This window comes from Panthera onca, chromosome E3 (assembly GCF_046562875.1).
Source record: "Panthera onca isolate mPanOnc1 chromosome E3, mPanOnc1 haplotype 2, whole genome shotgun sequence".
Taxonomy (NCBI): Eukaryota; Metazoa; Chordata; class Mammalia; order Carnivora; family Felidae; genus Panthera; species Panthera onca.
The window spans coordinates 28,359,752-28,374,052 of NC_138354.1; the positions used below are offsets into that span (position 1 = coordinate 28,359,752).

The 14,301-nt window shown below is 39.1% G+C and overlaps 1 long non-coding RNA gene across 1 annotated transcript in view; it reads right to left on the minus strand.

The window, feature by feature from the left end:
• The window catches only part of LOC132689129 (uncharacterized), a 173,285-nt gene that overhangs the window by 152,978 nt on the left and 6,006 nt on the right, over positions 1–14,301 (minus strand). The window contains exon 2 of the long non-coding RNA XR_009614875.3: positions 6,066–6,239. This is a non-coding gene — a long non-coding RNA (uncharacterized LOC132689129). The remainder of the gene's footprint in view (positions 1–6,065; positions 6,240–14,301) is intronic.

A 14,301-nucleotide genomic window follows, 5' to 3' on the forward strand; every position in this document is an offset into this window, starting at 1 on the left:
GAGTCTGGTTCAAAACAGGACGCTGGTGAGATTTGGTTCCCTTCCCTTCCCCAGAGCCAGTAATGGGCAATTTTTAATAAAAGAAACAGTCATCAAGCATTGCTTTTTCTCCCTCTGCTTAAGGAACTACCGAAGAGTGAGGCTGCCTGTGAAGAATGCATTTTGTTTGCTGGGTACATCAATAGCCCCTGTTCCTAATGAAATGCATTATTAAAAGATAAAGTCAACATATTCAGAACTCAGGCCCACGTCGCATCCCAATGTAATCTGCCATTCTCCCAGCATTGCAGGTGTCCTGTAAGCCTGCCTCTGAAACACCGATTCTTATTTCCCTGCTCTCCCTCGGTTTTCTCTAAACCAGCACAAACACACTGGGTTCCCGGGAGATAGGGAGCAGTGCTTCATACAATGCCAGCACTATGTGCAAGTGGCAGAAACACCACAAAGAAAAAGCCCAGCCTTGTTCTTTGCAAGTGGGAAGTGGAATTTCCCGCAGGGCTCAATCTAAGGCTTGCTTCCTTCCTACCTTTATGTATTTATAAGAGTGACTGGCCCCTAAGCAATCCTATGCGGAAATCTTGCGAACTGATTATTATGGAGTTTGCTGTCCTTGGTGCTGAAAAAGTCTCAGTGTGCTGAGGGTTTCTGGGTCACTTTTGCATTTCTATTATTCCTACTGACCAGGAAATATAAGACAAAACACTAACACACATTTTCACATTATTGTAGCAGATGCTTAAAAGGGAATATCTGAAAAATATATAGAACAAAATAATAACAAAAATGCCTGCTATTTACTGAGAGTATGCCACTTTCTAGACATTGTTATTTACTTTATCGTACGAGGTATGCACCATATATTCCCCATTTTTCAGATGAGGAGAACTGAGGCAATAACAATCCATTAAATTGACCATCCAGTGGCAAGCACGCTGACAATGGAAAAGAGCTGGGCTCCTTCACAGGCCAACCCTTCCACTTGGCTCTAGATCCTGTCTCCTCTCATCTTCTCAAAGATTTGCCTGGTCTGGGATCCTTGAATTATCATCCCTTTTACCTTAATATCAGTTTCTCCCTTTCTACTATCCCATTCCCAGTCTTATACAAACACATCCCAGTGTTTCTCATCTGACAGAAAAGAAACAAAATTTCTCTAGACATTTCCTCTTCCTTTTGCTTCTTTTCAAGACAAACAGAAACTCCTCAAAAGAGTGATTTTTAATCACCACTTCCACTTCTTTTTTTAAGTTTATTTATTTTGAGAGAGAGAGAGAGAGAGAGAGAGAGAGAGAGAGAGAGAGAGAAAATGAGCTTCATCAGTGGAAGGGTCGGGGGGGAGGGGAGAATATCAAGCAGATCCAGGAGATCATGACCTGAGCCAAGATCAAGAGTCAGACACTTAACCAACTGAGCCAGCCAGGAGCCCCACCATTTCCACTTCTTCATTTCTGATCTTATGTTATTTCTTCAGACCACTCATCCACACTGTGGCTCCACTCTAAATCAACAATGAGTATCATATTGAAAAATCCTACAGTCATTTCTCTAACCTCTTGTTTTATTGTCCAGCAACATGTGACATAGAGAACTACTATCTTTTTGGAATACTTCATTTTTCCCCTTAACTTCTGTGTCACTGAAAAACCCCAGTTTTCCTCCTAACTCCTCCACAGCCCACATTCTGAGTATCCTTTTCTAGATCTTCCTCTTTGGCTCAACTTGAAATAGTAATTGTCACAGGGCTCAGTGCCGCCAAGACTTCACTTCTCCGAGTACACTCCTCAGCCACTAAATAATCTCATCCAATCCCATGGCTTTAAAAAACACCTATATATTGGTGCCTCCTAAGTTTACATCTCCAGATCCAATGTCTATCTTGATCTCTAGACTCCTAAGTTCAATTGCCTGCCCAATCTCTACTTGGATGCCTCTATCAACTCAAACATAAGCTCAAAAATCAGAACTTCTGAATTTCCTTCCAAAACTACCTTCTACTCCAGTCCTGGAACTATCACAACCATCCAGTTTCTCAAACCAAAATCTTAGGAACCATCTTTGATTTCCCCTCACAGCTCACAATCAAACCCCTAATCAAATTCCATAGACAGAATCTACTGAACCTACCCCAATTCTATCAACTTCTCCCCATCTACAATGCCACTACTTCAGCATCTCCATTATCTCTCCCTGGATTGCTGAAATCCACATATTCTATTTTAATGTTGTTTGAATAGATGGGACACATATTCAAAACTCAAACTATATCAAAATACATATACCTTTGCTCTTCGTTGGCCCCTTCCCACCCCGACCTTTCACAGGTAACCAAATTTTAGTTTTTACATGTGAGCACATGATGCATCCCGTTCTCCTCTCACTTTCCTATACCTTTAGAGATCTTCCCATATGTATACTTGGAGCAAGTTTCCTGATTCTTTATGTAGCTGCTTAGTGTTCCATTATATGGCTAAAAGAGAATGTATTTAACCAGTAACCTATCTTTTGACGACAGGGTTTGCAATCACAAATGATACTGCAGTAGCCTTTTATGTTGTATTTTTGTATACGCAATTATATCCATATGATAAGTTATCAGAAGTAGGTTTGCTGAAACAAAGGGAACCTGGTTCCTCTATTTCCTCTCTTGACCTTTACATTATATTTCCAAAGGCATCTGTAGGAGTGCCTTAAAAGTGTAAATCATATTAAGTCACTCCCTGGCTCAAAGGCCTCCAAGACTTCTCCTCACATATACATGAGATTTAAATGCCTTGCTCTAGCTTCCAAGATCTGTTTGTTTTGGACTGTGCCTCCTGAGCCCTCACTCAGTAAGCTCCAGCGGTTCCTCTTTACATTTCTAGCACATACCCAACTGTCCTTGCCTTTGCTCTTATTCATCCCTCTCCCTGGCACACTCTTGGACCAGATTCTCCCATTTCTCCCTCCCTGTCTTCAGGTCAGCTTAATGATTACCTCCTCAGAGGCTTTCATGACGTTTAATCTGAAGTCCTCTGGTGTGTCCCTCATTGCTGGCACCATTAAGTAACATTGTCATATTATATTTTCTTTATAACTACTATCACTTCCAGAGAGTGCCTTGATGTGTGTGTGTGTGTGTGTGTGTGTGTGCGCGCGCGTGTGTGCACGCGCCTACGTCTCCTACTAAAATTCATGTTTCATGAGGGCAGGGACTTGTCTAGTATCACTATAATCTCTGGTTCGAGAACAGTGTCTGAAAAAGTAGTCCCTGACAAATGTGTTTATAGAATGAATGACTCAATATCTCAAGATATTAATTTCCAGCACCTTTCCCAAAATGTATTCCTTATACAGGTAAGATGATGTCATGCATATGACTTTATATCTTGGTTTGGTTATCTAACATCACATTTAAAGATTTTTCCAGGAAATTAAAAATTCTTTACAAACTCTCATTTAAATGAATTTGGGATAATTTCTCAAAGGGAGAGACTATAATGATTTCAATCATTCATTTTGTTAGATGTTTAGATTGCTGCCACAATTTTTATTTGAATTAACACAGTCATAAACATATTTAAGCATAAATGTTTGCCTATAAATTTGAATGTTCACTAAAACTAGATTTATTAGGTCTAAAAGGGTAAGATCATTTTCAGCCTTCATATACTTCTGTGAAATGGCTTGTCAGAAAGATTGCAATAATTTACACACCACCCAGCAGTGAATCACCCCATCCTCAGCAGCTTTAATAGTTTTTCAGTATTTGCTAATTTGATAAATTATATTGTTGTCTTTTATAACTAGTGAAGTTGGAATATTTTTATAAGGCATCTTTTACTGATTAATAACAACATAGTATCAACACCCATTTCTACAGGGTTAGGAAGAGTTTGGCCTTGGGAGAGCATCAAGTCGTCTGACTGAATTTCCTGAGATGGAAAAAAAAAATATTAAACAACCTATGGAATTACCACATAAGTACTGCTTGCTTTTCACCCTCTTTGAAGAAAGATGAACCTCCTTTATGGTGCAATTTCCAGGAAATGCATTATAACCCCCTGCTTTCTTCATAGGATGTAATTTCCAGCACCATTGCTACATCTTCCAAGAGTGAGTCGTTTTTGAACCGCTGGCAGATATTTTTAAGGGCCCACCACAAAAATTCTGTGTAGGGACCTTTGTTTTGCATTTTCTTTGACCAAGCTCCTGTGCAGAATTTTGGTAATTTGATTCTACCCCTCCCCCCCCAGAATGGATTCCATGAGTGTGAATCAGCAAAATGACATAACACAGCATGTCCAGGATGTCTCCTCTATAGCGTAAGCTAACCTTAAGGCTAATCTCAAAATTTTCAATAACTGTCTTCCAAAACGAGGCATTTTATCCAATGATATCAATTAGCATGTTATAAGGGGTACTGCACAAATAGCATACATTGATTCGCAGATGACTTTAAAAATTCAGCGAGCCAAGAATCCCACATTATTGATTCATGCTAACAAAACGATGAAGCACAGCTAATCTTTACAACACATGCTGGGCAGAATGACATTTACAAATGCAGACAGACGGAAACCAATTGGACATAATTCTTTAAGGATTAAACTGATGGCTGCAATTAGATGAGAAAAGGTGAGCAGTCTTACTGCTGGGAATTCAGACAATCTCTGGGGTCTGGGTCTAATTTGGCCTCTTCCTTGGTTAACCATGATATCCCACTGACTAGCTAGCTGATCAAGTGACTAGTCAAGAGTAATTAAATTGGTTTGTAAGCTAGCTGATCAAGTGACTAGTCAAGAGTAATTAAATTGGTTTGTGTTACTGCTTCAACTTGCTTCTTGGACTTTGAATCACAAATGCTCTGACGAAGGCCATGCTTGGGATCATCACAGTTAGACAATATCACTATAGAATAGCAGATGAGCCCACCAAAGTGCTTGTTGGGAGAGAATAGGAATATATCCCTTCTCATCTGATTTGTTATTGGAATTAGATACTCTGAGTCTGAAAGATGGGGAACTCCTTGGAATGTGATGTTTTTTAAAAACGATTTCCTTTCTTTTTCAAGAAATACTCAGGCCAGATTCATAGCTCCCCGTCTCATAGAACAACTCTGCCATTTCTGAGCAGTTCCAAGGTTAGCCTGATAAACATCACCCAAAGAACAGAAAATCTTGATAACCTTCAAGATAACTCTGATCGTCTTAAAATTCATAATGACTCTGGTTATCAACAAAGCGGAACAGTGATGGAATTAGAAGTGCTTTGCAGGCGTGGAGTGTAAGAAAGCATCTGCATTTGGAAATCAAATCCCATCCCTGTCACTTACTGATACAGTAAGGGTTTATTAGCACATGGTGTTACTATGTCCTAGTTTCCCCAGCCCACCTAGATCTATCTGGCAGGGTTTCAGTTTTTTTTTTTTTAAGACTCTATTGGGATTGCTCAGGAAAGCTCTTCTACAAAGTATAAAACACACCATCCTAAAAGACTGTGGTGTACATTTGACTGCTTCTTGGCTCTCTTCTCCCCATCTTTTCAAAGCATTCTCTACCTTCCATACTCTCTGCTGTGCACTTACATTTGGGGAACCAGCAAGAATATACCCAAAGAAAATCTGCAAAAGAGGACAATTACAGAGACACTCATTACCATTTATGTAATAGTACTCTGTCTGTTGAAAGTGATCAAAAACCCAAGCAAACAAAACCTGTGACTTATCCCGAGAAACAGAAATAAGTATTTATCCCATACAACACAGGCATTGCCAAAACAGCATAAAATCTCCTTGACAGACTCAAACCCAGACCTACTCGTTTCAAAATTCTTAATTATTTAGTTTCACTCAGAGGACATGACGTGTTTACTAGCCGTGATGGTGTAGTAGGGCAGAAATTCTCTAACTTGTGAAATTTTACCCTTATAGAGTCAAATCCTGTCTTGACACTGGGGGACAAGTAATCAAATCGCACCTAGTCTCAGTTTCCTCATCTGTGAAACGGAGAGCACGATGACCCCAGAGTGGCTGAATTCACGGCTCAAGTCATATCGGGATTTAGTTTCTGTCCATCTTTCAACCTTACCTTTTTCTGTGCCACCTTTTCTTAGGATCCAGGGTGGCCTCCACTTCTCCAGCCTTCTACTGGGTTGAAATCCAGCTGAAATGAGGACGTCTCTTGAAAAGTCCTGGGGAACGTGGGGCTGAGTGAAGTCTGACAGTCCTGTTCCACCCAAATTCAGAGTCAATGCCTTCAAATCTGCAGAGATATAAAGAAAGAAGTGATGACTCCCCAAACAAAGTAAGGGATGGTGGCCCCAAAATGGAAAAATGGATGTGCCAAAGGCAAATCACAAATGTTTGCCATGTGTGCCCAACTGAAAATCAATGGTAACATTCTCTGTGCCAATGTTGCTTAACTTGACTGCAGATTAGAATCTCCTGGAGAGATTGTTAACAAAACAAAACAAAACAAAACAAAACGCTCTCCAGGATCTAACCCAGAAAGGTGAAATCAAACACCCTGAATGAGAACTAGACGTATTTTTTAAGCACCCCAGCCAATTCTAATATTTTGCCAGGGTGAAGAACTCTATGTACATTTGTATAAATACAGACCTTCATACAAGCCACCCATCCACACAGGATACCTGGGCACAGGACTTTCTTTTGAAAGCTATTCTATAGAATCTAAATCTAAATATAAGAAGCTTAAAAGACTTCAAATTTAGAAGAGACTAAATTAGGGGCACCTGGGTGGCTCAGTTGATTAAGCGTCTGACTTCAGCTCAGGTCATGATCTCACGGTCTGTGGGTTCAAGCCCAGTGTTGGGCTCTGTGCTGACAGCGCAGAGCCTGGAGCCTGTTTCAGATTCTCTGTCTCCCTCTCCCTCTGCCCCTCTCCCACTCCTCTGTCTCTCAAAAATAAATAAATGTTAAAAAAAATTTAGAAGAGACTAAATTCTTATGAACATCACTATCTCTCAAGTAATTAAAGATCTTCAGAATTTGAAAAGATGTAGATATGAATGAGTTGCAGCCTCTGCTCAAAATATGAATCAGTTAAAGTGCATTCTGATGTTGTCCAGTTGTTTCTTGTACATCTCTAATGATTGTGAACTCATAACTGTAGGGAGGAACAGAGTCCAATTTTGGAATATTTTTCATAGCTCTGACTTCCTAAGACCTACATATTACCTAGGATTCTGATCCAGAAGCTCTACAAAATCACTCCAATCTCTCCATTCCTCCCTCTGCCCCCCACTGCCTCCTCTCCCTGCCCCTAACTCTCCAATCAGCACTTCAACTTTTCCCCCAGTCTAATTCTTCATCTAATCCTCATATGGCAATATGTTGCAACTTTTACTGGGACCACACTTTTCTGGGTGCACTCCAGGCAATCTCTATGCCTCAAACTACTCCTGGTTATGGGACACAATGCCCATAGTCAGTCATAGAGCTGGACCTGTTCCAGGTTTCTTTTTAACTACTTCATTATTATGCCACCTATAGTTAAAAAAAAATGGATGGGGAACAGTTAATAAAACTGAGGAAACAAGAAAACAAATGATAGAAATAAACCCAAGCAAACATGTTTATGGCAATGAATGCATATTTTTTTAAGCTCCCCAACGAAAAGTCAGAGACTCAGAGACTGGAAAACTCAACACCCAAAAAACAAACAATCCAGTGAAGAAATGGACAAAAGACATACATTTTTCCAAATAAGACATCCAGATGGCCAAAAGACATATCAAAAGATGCTCAACATCACTCACCATCAGGGAAATACAAATCAAAACTACAATGAGATACCAACGCACACCTGTCAGAATGGCTAAAATTAACAACACAGGAAACAACACATGTTGTTGAGGATGTGGAGAAAGGAGAACCCTCTTGCACTACTGGTGGGAATGCAAACTGGTGTAGCCACCCTGGAAAACAGTATGGAGGTTACTCAGAAAGTTAAAAATAGAACTACCCTATGATCCAGCAAATGCACTCCTAGGTATTCACCCAAAGAATACAAAAATAGTGACTCAAAGGGATATCCACACCCCAGTGATTATCAACAGCAGTATTATCGACAATAGCCAAATTATGGAAAGAACCTAGATGTCCATTGACAGATGAATGGATAGAGAAGATGTGGTATGTGTATGTGTGTGTGTATACACACACACACACACACACACACACACACACACACAATGGAATATTACTCGGTGATCACAAAAAATGAAATATTGCCATTTGCAACAACATGGATAGAGCTAGAGTGTATTATGCTAAGCGAAAAAGTCAGTCAGAGAAAGACAAATATATGATTTCACACATATGTGGAATTTAAGAAACAAAACAGATGAACAGAGGAGAGGGGAAGGAAACATGAAATAAGATAAAAAACAGAGAGGGAGGCAAACCATAAGAGACTGTTAAATACAGAGAACGAGTGGAGGGTTGCTGGTAGAGTGTTGGGTGGGAGGATGGGCTAAATGGGTGATGGGCATTAAGAAGGGCACCAGGTGTTATATGTAAATGAAGTATCACCAAATTCTATTCCTGAAACCAATACTATACTTATATGTTCACTAACTTGAATCGATATTAAAAATAAAATAAAATAAAATAAAATAAATAAAGCAAAATAAAATAAATGAAATGATGAACATAGGGGGAAAAAGAGAGGTGAACCATAAAGCAGACTCTTAATTACACAGAACAAACTGAGGGTTATTGGAGGGGAGGTGGGGGGGATGGGCTAAATGGGCTATGGGTATTAAGGAAAGCACTTGTCATGCTGACCAGGGTGTTGTATGTAAGTGATGAATCACTAAATTTTACTCCTGAAACTAATATTACACTGTAAGTTAACTAACTGGAATTTAAAAACTTGAAACAAACAAAAAACTCTGAATCCAACTTTATGCTGTTTCCACTGGCCAGGCCTAAAAAACAAAATTACTTATTTGGGTTAAATAGAAAAAAATATGAAAGAGGTGCCGGTCTATTGCAAACCAAAGTTAACCTGGGAGCTACAAAATGATTGTCAGGCACTGTAGAATTCAAGTAAAGTATCTTAAATAGAACAGATTATTTTATACTGATAAATACACAATGTACAAGGCACACCAACAGTCACAATGCTTACTTATTGAAATCATTAAATACCTTAAACTAAATTTCTAGCAATACAAGGGACAGAGAACATATATACTTTGGTGCTGAGAGATTTTAACTCTCAAGAGTTTTTGACCCGTTAAGTAGACCAAAATAAATAACAATGTACAGGATGTTCATAATATGAGATTGATTGAGAAGACTTTTTTTTTTTTTTTTTTTTTAAATTTTTTTTTCAACGTTTTTTATTTATTTTTGGGACAGAGAGAGACAGAGCATGAACGGGGGAGGGGCAGAGAGAGAGGGAGACACAGAATCGGAAACAGGCTCCAGGCTCCGAGCCATCAGCCCAGAGCCTGACGCGGGGCTCGAACTCAAGGACCGCGAGATCGTGACCTGGCTGAAGTCGGACGCTTAACCGACTGCGCCACCCAGGCGCCCCAGAGAAGACTTTTAAATATTACACCAAGAAGGGGAGTCTGGGTGGCTCAGTCGGTTAAGCATCTGTCTTTGGCTCAGGTCATAATCTTGCTGTTTGTGTGTTTGAGCCCTGTGTCAGGCTCTGTGCTGCCAGCTCGGAGCCTGGAGCCTGCTTCGGATTCTGTGTCTCCTCTCTCTACCCCTTGCCCACTTGTGCTCTGTCTCTCTCTATCAAAAAAAGTAAACGTAAAAAAAATTTAAATATTATACCAAGAAGATAATGAAACTTCTTTTAAGAGCTCAATTAGTACGGTTTCTCAAATTTATATAATATTAGATCACACACACTCAAAACAAAAAGTGGTAGTTCAAGTCACATTCTCTGTGAATATATTGAAAAGTATATAAAATTATATAGAAATTGCTATTTTCTGAGCATATATAACAGAAAACATTCTTTAAAATCTAAATGAACAAACAAAAACTAGAAAAGCCCAAGCTTTTACAAATTAAAACTCTCTCCTACATAATATGTTGGTCAAAGAGAAAAATGAAAACATTGGTTATAGATTACTTAGAAATAAATTTTCTGAGAAGACACAGAATACAAAAATGTGATGGTCCAAGATTTTAGCCTGAAAGTTTATTATTAAACAAGAAAGGATGAAAAGAAATGAACTAAGGAAGGCACCTCAATGAGATTTTTTTCAAAGGCAGCAAGTGAAAACTAAGAAAAGTATAAGAAAGAAATGAAGGGGAGACTTTTTTTAAAACCCAGTAATGTATGGAAACAAATCTATAACCTGCATAGTGAATATATAAACCTGAATACCATTTTGTTTTTAAACAGAAATGTTAAAAAATTAGAAAACAGAATAATAGCTAACATTATTAGTTTTGTGCCTGGCTCTGGTTAACTCTTATTAACAACGCTACAAGGAGGGTACTATTGTTACCCTCATTTTACAAATGAAGAAAGTGAGGAAGACAACAGAGAACTGGTGAGCCTAAGATCACCCAAGAGGCAAGCAGCAGAGGTGAGATTAAAATCCGGCCACCTTGGTCCACAACGGACTTCTGACCAGTGCTTTAGTTAGCCTCTCAACACTATGGAGAAATGCGAATTTTTAAAAAATCCTACAAATTAGTAATTTTTAAGATAATGCCATGTATAATAAATACATAATCATATACCAAATAAATATGAAAATTGTAATATTGATGGTGTTCTAGGAAAACACAAATTATAAAAAATTGACTCTGTGGAAATCGGAGTAGAACACTAACTTTGTAGAAATTGAACAAGTCATATAAAAATCACCTCTGAAGAAGGTACTTGGCCTGAATTATTCTAAATGTTAACTACTTCAACATTTCAAAAATAAGTAACTCCCATGTTTTGTTCAAGAAGAAATAAAAAGAGAAAATGTGTCCTAATTTCTTTAGTGAGGTTGACATAACTCTACTGCTGAGATCTAACAACTACGAACAGGGAAGGAGGAAGCTTCAGTCCAATCTTACTTACTGGCATAAACGCACAAAATAAAACACTAGCACCCCGACTCAGCTATGCTTGGGAAGAGTAATTCACCAGGACCCAGCAGATTTTACTCCAGGAAACCAAGGATGATTTACTGTCAGGAGTCAATTAATATTTAGAAGTCTATTAACATAATTTATCATATCAGTGGGTCAAAGAGGAAAGACCATCATCAAATACTTAAAAGGTTTCTGACAAAATTTGATATTCACCTCTGCCTTATTTAAAAAGGCAGAAATCTTGGAATAGAGACTTTGCTAACCTTGTAAAAGAACAGCTTCCAGGTATCAATAACCAGTTCTTTACCCACCTACAAACACCAGAAACACAACCATTAATGTCGTGGACAAAATTAAGGTCCCTGCTTTTTAACAGTTTAGATATTTAAAAAGAGAAGTAAAAAAACCCTCCAAAATATTAGGTTACAAATTAAAATGACACTGAGATGGGGCACCTGGGTGGCTCAGTCGGTTGAGCATCTGACTCTTGATTTCGGATGAGGTCGTGATCCCAGGGTCGTAGGATCGAGCCCCATGTTAGGCTCCACACTGAGCATGGAGCCTGCTTATGATTCTCTCCCTCTCTCCCTCTCCCTCTCTCTCTCTCTGTCTCTCTCTCTCTAAAATAGAAGTTAAATAAATAAATAAATAAATAAATAAATAAATAAAACAACGAGCTATCATGTCTCACCCATTAGATGGCAATTACCAAAGAGGCAAAAGATAGCAAGTGTTGGCAAGGACGTGGAGAAACCGTAACCCTTTCACACTGGTGGTGGGAACATAAAGTGGTACAGCCAGAGTGGAAAACCGTACAGAGGTTTCTCAAAAAAATCACAAACAGAACTACCTTATGATCCAGCAATCCCACTACTGGGTATTTATCCAAAAAAAAAAAAATTCTAAAATCAGGATCTCAAACATATATGCACTCTCATGTTACTGCAGAATGATTTCCAAGAGCCAAGATATGGAAACAACCTAAATGTTCACTGACAGGAATGGATCAAGAAAATGTGGTGTTTACATATGCAGTGGAATATTATTCAGCCTTAAAGAAAAAAGAAAATCCTGCCACATGCAGCAACACGCATGAACGCTGAGGACATTCTGCTAAGTGAAATAAGCCAGCCACAGAAGGTCAAATACTGCATGAGGCATCTGAAATGGTCACACTCAGAGCAACAGTAGAATGCTGATTTCCGGGCGCTGCGGGGAGGAGGGAAAAGTGAGCAGCTGTTCAACTTGTACATATAAAGTTGCAGTTTTACAAGAAGAGTACATTCTGGAAATGTGCCGTACAAAAGTATGCTTACACATGGCATCACTGTATTGTACACTTAAAAATTTGTTAAGAGGGTAGCTCTCATGTTAAGTGTTCTTTCCACAATAAAAAAAAGAATTCCCTATTTAACAAAAGAAAATAGAAATTGCTTGATGCTTTGACTCTTAGTACAGGGGTTGAGAATCAAATATAATTTTTTTTAATTTATCATCAAAAAAATTATAAAAAGGTTAGCTTAATGCCAGGCCGGATGCACACACACACAATGACGTTAGGGTTGGGTCTGGATCCCAGCTGCATCACTCACTAGCAACTGAACACCACTTTGGTAAATTCCTTGGCTGGTACAAGTGTGGGTTTCCTGTGTATGAGGAACACTGAACCCTTCCCATAAAGGACAGTGAGGATTACACAAGCAGACACAGGCAAGGGGCCTGACTCCCGGCAAAGGCTGAAATCATGAATGGTCTTAGGATGAGTGGGAAACAATATGCGTGTAGCTCTAGAAAACACAACAGGAAAATGAAAGAGGTCAGTAAGATGGCCAGGAGGTGATGTAAAGACATACAAGTAAGCAGTGAAAATCAGTTACACAACAGAAGTCCCCAAAAGGTCCCCCATTCCCTGTTGCCAGTACTTTGCACATACTGTCATCTTTCCTGGGAGTCCCTTCTCATGCCATATCTATGCCATCCCTGCCTAGCGCGCTAGGGGCACTTGGAATTATCATTTAGATTCCAATGAGTCATCACCCTCTTGTGATGTGGAAGCTTTTCCTGACCCCCATGTCAAATCCCCTATCGTGTACTCTTACTGGAGCATCTCCTTATCAAAGCAGAAATTCCGTATTTATTTGTGGATTGGATTAATTCCGATTCTCCCCTCAAGACTTAGATTCTCACATGGTGCACGGTGCAGCCATTAAAAATTATGTTCACATAAAAGGATTTAATGTCTACATGCTACTTACAGTATTTTAAAATGCATCCTCTAAGTCAGGATGTAACCAACAATCATAATTTTTATTTATGTTTTTTCTTTTTTTAATGTTTACTTATTTTGACAGAGAGAGCGAGCGAGCACAAGTGGTGGAGGGGCAAAGGGAGAAAGAGAGACAGAGAGACAGAGAGAGAGAGAGAAAGAGAGAGAGAGAGAGAGAGAGAGAGAGAGAGAGAGAACCCCAAGCAGGCTCCATGCTGCCAGCACAGAGGCCAATGTGGGGCTCAAACCCACAAACCATGAGGTCATGACATGAGCTGAAATCAAGAGTCGGATGCTTAACCGACTGAGCCACCCAGGTGCCCCTACAATCCTAATTTTTAAAAGCACACAGTGCATATATACACATGCATAAAAGAATACAAAGATATGCAACAAACATAGCAACATATTAACAATGACACTAGATTTTTTAGTTTTAACTTTTCTTTCTTTTTAATAATCAACAATACTTTTAAATGTTTGGTATAAAGCAATACTTCCTCCCCTTTAAATGATACACAGGGGTTTAACAAATATCTGAGTTTACAAAAAACTCAAAATAGATACTTTTTAAAATTTTTAACCATCTGATGACAGGTGTTCTGGTGGCAAGTCACTGACACGGACCACCTATAAACACATACATTACCTAAAAATGTTTCCTTTCAGAAGATTCTGTTCCCAGCCAATAAACTATCATTCATACATAAGAGAACAAAGGATTGCACATAATAAGAAAGCATCACCAATGAAAAGAAAAGCTGGAGAAATATTATAGTCTGTCAAAAACAAGAACAATCCCCTATTGCAGCCCCCATGGAATCACACCCACACACACACCCACACACACACACACCCACCCACCCACACACACACACACACACACACCCATGACAATGGGTCATCAGGTATACAATGGGCATCTATTATGTGACTCAGCCCTGTGCTAACGGCTCTAAGGGCTTACTCCCTG